The sequence below is a fragment of the Primulina tabacum genome, unplaced genomic scaffold, assembly GCF_025594145.1.
Source record: "Primulina tabacum isolate GXHZ01 unplaced genomic scaffold, ASM2559414v2 Contig1030, whole genome shotgun sequence".
Lineage (NCBI taxonomy): Eukaryota > Viridiplantae > Streptophyta > Magnoliopsida > Lamiales > Gesneriaceae > Primulina > Primulina tabacum.
Window position 1 is genome coordinate 1 of NW_027460059.1, and position 5,000 is coordinate 5,000.

Consider the following 5,000-nt stretch of genomic DNA (forward strand, 5'->3'; position numbering starts at 1 on the left):
TACAGATCCTTAGTATCATCTCGATACTGAGATATACCATAAGACCAATAAGTTTGATTCGAGATCTCGCTATTAACGTCTTGGCCTAAAAAGTAATCTTTCTCGATAAAGTCGGTTGATTAGGTGTAAAATTGCATCCCTTAAGAACCGTACGTGCACCTTTTGATGCATACGGTTCAGAAGATTGCGAAAAATCAATGTAAGATTCCAGTCCTGTTTATTTTTGCCTATTCTTTTTTTTTTGATAGCAGGTTTTTTCTAACTTCTAACGAAAGGACTTTCTGAACGACTTTTTCTTCCTTAGAATAGAAAAAAGTCATTAAATTAATCGAATTAACTTTTCATTGATGTATTATTTCACAAATTCAATCCAAACCCGATGGTATTTTCTTGTTCATGAATAGGTCTCTTTCATCTTTTTAGGTTTCTGCTCTACTCCGGGTAAAGATCTGCCCGATATTGATTTGCACATATAGGACAAATCTTCTGATCACCATTTCTTTTTTAGGACTTTTCAATTATTTAAAATCTTTCACCAAGTATTTAGTTTGAGATTCCCTCGTTTCCCAAATAGGATATCTTTACAAATAACAAAGAGGAACCCTTTATTCATACGCGCAGTAATCGTAGATATATTACCAATTGGGTTTTTTATAAACAGAGCCTGGATTTTTCATTTTTTTAGTCCAACCAAAGCCAACCATAAATTATTCTAATTGATAATAGTACTATGAATCCCCCCAAACATGGATCTAATTGCATGCACTTCACGCTCCAATTTTTTGATGATTCCATTTTTATTTCTTGGGCGAAACAGAGGATATCTCGATCGGGGAAGAGAACGGGGAAATCCCATATGACCCCATATTTATGACAAGTCGCACTATACGTCAACCCAAGATGCATCTTCCTCTCCAGGAATTCGGAAAGGTACTTTTGGAACACCAATAGGCATGTATTAAAAGAAAAAAGAACTAAATACTCTATTTCACTTTGATATGAAAACGTAACAATAGGGTTTTATTGTCTTTATAATATTGGCTTTATCATAATTAATTTTATCCATAGATTAGAAAAATTCAAAAATAAAGACAAAATAAATAAAGGAATTTTTTGACGAATAAGTTCTTTTGAAGATAAATTAAGGATGGACGCGTTTAATCATTGAAAATGGTATCAACCCCCCGTTGCGTATTGGTACTTATCGAGTATAGAATAAACCTGCTTCTCTTTGTTCCTACGAACAGAATTGTTCAATTATTATGAACAGAATAGAATAAATATTAACCTAACGCTTCCCTTGTTAGGAAATAATCCCTTGAACAAGGGAGGTCCATAGGATAGTCATAGTATAGTCTTTTACAATGCAATAAAGTTACGCATGTCCGTTTGTCTTTGCGAAAGGGGTATTTTCTATGGGTTTGCCTTGGTATCGTGTTCATACCGTTGTATTGAATGATCCCGGCCGGTTGATTTCCGTTCATATAATGCATACAGCTCTGGTTGCTGGTTGGGCGGGCTCGATGGCTCTGTATGAATTAGCAGTTTTTGATCCTTCTGACCCTGTTCTTGATCCAATGTGGAGACAGGGTATGTTCGTTATACCCTTCATGACTCGTTTAGGAATAACCAACTCATGGGGAGGTTGGAGTATCACAGGAGGGACTGTAACGAATCCGGGGATTTGGAGTTACGAAGGTGTGGCAGGGGCACATATTGTATTTTCTGGCTTATGCTTTTTGGCAACTATCTGGCATTGGGTTTATTGGGATCTAGAAATATTTTGTGATGAACGTACAGGAAAACCTTCTTTGGATTTGCCCAAGATCTTTGGAATTCATTTATTTCTATCCGGGGTGGCTTGCTTTGGTTTTGGTGCATTTCATGTAACAGGCTTGTATGGTCCTGGAATATGGGTGTCCGATCCTTATGGACTAACGGGAAAAGTACAACCTGTAAATCCATCATGGGGCGCGGAAGGTTTTGATCCTTTTGTTCCGGGAGGAATAGCTTCTCATCATATTGCAGCGGGTACGTTGGGAATATTAGCGGGTCTATTCCATCTTAGTGTCCGACCACCGCAACGTCTATATAAAGGATTGCGTATGGGAAATATTGAAACCGTGCTCTCCAGTAGTATCGCGGCTGTCTTTTTTGCAGCTTTTGTTGTTGCTGGAACTATGTGGTATGGTTCAGCAACTACCCCTGTCGAATTATTTGGTCCCACTCGTTATCAATGGGATCAGGGGTACTTCCAGCAAGAGATATATCGAAGAGTTAGTGCTGGGCTAGCAGAAAATCAAAGTTTATCAGAAGCCTGGTCTAAAATTCCTGAAAAATTAGCCTTTTATGATTATATCGGCAATAATCCGGCAAAAGGAGGGTTATTCAGGGCAGGTTCAATGGATAACGGAGATGGAATAGCGATTGGATGGTTAGGACACCCTATCTTTCGAGATAAAGAGGGGCGTGAGCTTTTTGTACGTCGTATGCCTACTTTTTTTGAAACATTTCCAGTCGTTTTGGTAGACGGCGATGGAATTGTTAGAGCTGATGTTCCTTTTAGAAGGGCAGAATCTAAGTATAGTGTTGAACAAGTAGGTGTAACCGTTGAGTTCTATGGCGGCGAACTCAATGGAGTCAGTTATAGTGACCCTGCTGCTGTAAAAAAATATGCTAGACGCGCTCAATTGGGTGAAATTTTTGAATTAGATCGTGCAACTTTGAAATCCGATGGTGTTTTTCGTAGCAGTCCAAGGGGGTGGTTTACTTTTGGGCATGCTTCGTTTGCTTTGCTCTTCTTCTTCGGACACATTTGGCATGGTGCTAGAACCTTGTTCAGAGATGTTTTTGCTGGTATTGACCCAGATTTGGATGCTCAAGTAGAGTTTGGAGCATTCCAAAAACTTGGGGATCCAACTACAAGAAGATAGGTAGTCTGATACAAAACTGCTTTGGTATCTTTCAGCTTTATTTTATTTTTGAAGCGAATTTAACATAGAGTACGAGAGTGGATTTGAATCAACGCTTTTTAGGCTCTTGCTCTTTCGAGATTATTCCCAAAAAGAAAAATAAAAAATAAACAGGTATGGAAGCTATAATTGTAAACCAGGATCGAATCTATGGAAGCATTGGTTTATACATTCCTTTTAGTCTCGACTCTAGGGATAATTTTTTTCGCTATCTTTTTTCGAGAACCACCTAAAGTTCCAACTAAAAAGTGAAATTCTTTTTCATTATCTCAATTGAAGTAACGAGCCTCCCCAACATGGGGAGGCTCGTTACTTCAATTAGTCCCCATGTTCCTCGAATGGATCTCTTAGTTGTTGAGAAGGTTGCCCAAAAGCGGTATATAAGGCATACCCCGTAAAACTTACAAGTAAACCAGATATAAAGATGGCGACTAGGGTTGCTGTTTCCATTATAATTATATAATTTCAAGACCCCAACGGATTATCATAAGATCGTTTATTTACAACGGAATGTTATACAAAGTCAACAGATCTCAATGAATACAATAAGATTTATGGCTACACAAACTGTTGAGAACAGTTCTAGATCGGGCCCAAGACGAACTACTGTAGGGAGTTTATTAAAACCATTGAATTCGGAATACGGTAAAGTAGCTCCGGGATGGGGAACGACTCCTTTGATGGGTCTTGCAATGGCTCTATTTGCGGTATTTCTATCTATTATTTTGGAGATTTATAATTCTTCTGTTTTATTAGATGGAATTTCAATGAATTAAATCTAATCTAGTAAGAACCACAAAATTCTAGCTTTTGGTAGTTCGATCGCGGAATTTATTTCTTTCTGTATTTCCGGAATATGAGTGTGTGACTTGTTATAATGGATTCTATTGATAGTACAGAGAATTGGTCTGTCACCTTGATAGAGATGGTTCTACTTCGTCGGATATTTATCCGAGTATCTGGAACACGGACTATATGAACTAGATTAAGAAATATTTGAACTATGATTCATACTTAATATAATTTATATATTATATATATTATATTATATTTGACCTCGGTACGGACTCCAAAAAGAATTTCAAATAGTTAAAAAAAAAGATTTTTCTTTTTTTTAGTCATTCTATCTAATTCATGGAATACGTGATGATCCAATGGTTCTTACTCAGAGAATCCTTGGCTTAGCTTATGATTTATGATTGAATTGAATCATCGTGGTTCTAGTCTGAATCTGAGGTTTTAATTGATTCTATAGGGTCTTAACAAGAGAATTCCTATCAATTCAATAATAAAGATAAAGAAAAATAAAAGGCCACATTAGAGAAAAAAGAAATTAAAATGAAAAAAAAGAACAAATAGGTAAACAGAGCAGAGGATTCAAGAGGCCCGTAAGGATCAAGATAAAGATGATTGAGCTAACTTGATATTTTGGTATTATCACCACAAAGAGAAGCTTTCGAATTTTTTTCTTCTTTCGTACATTCAATTCAGAGAAGATTGAATCGTAGATTAAGAAGTTCCAAACTTTCTATTACATATCTGATTATTATTTGGGTGTTTTTGCTTGAGCTGTACGAGATGAAAGTCTCATATACGGTTCTGAGAGGGGGATTTTCACCTATCTCAATAAAGTCTATGATTGGTTCGAAGAACGTCTCGAGATTCAGGCGATTGCGGATGATATAACTAGTAAATATGTTCCTCCCCATGTCAATATATTTTATTGTTTAGGGGGAATTACGCTTACTTGTTTTTTAGTACAAGTAGCTACGGGGTTTGCTATGACTTTTTACTATCGTCCGACCGTTACTGAAGCTTTTGCCTCTGTTCAATACATAATGACAGAAGCTAATTTTGGTTGGTTAATTCGATCAGTTCATCGATGGTCGGCAAGTATGATGGTCCTAATGATGATTCTGCATGTTTTTCGTGTGTATCTCACCGGTGGATTTAAGAAACCTCGCGAATTGACTTGGGTTACAGGTGTGGTTCTGGCAGTATTGACCGCATCTTTTGGCGTAACTGGTT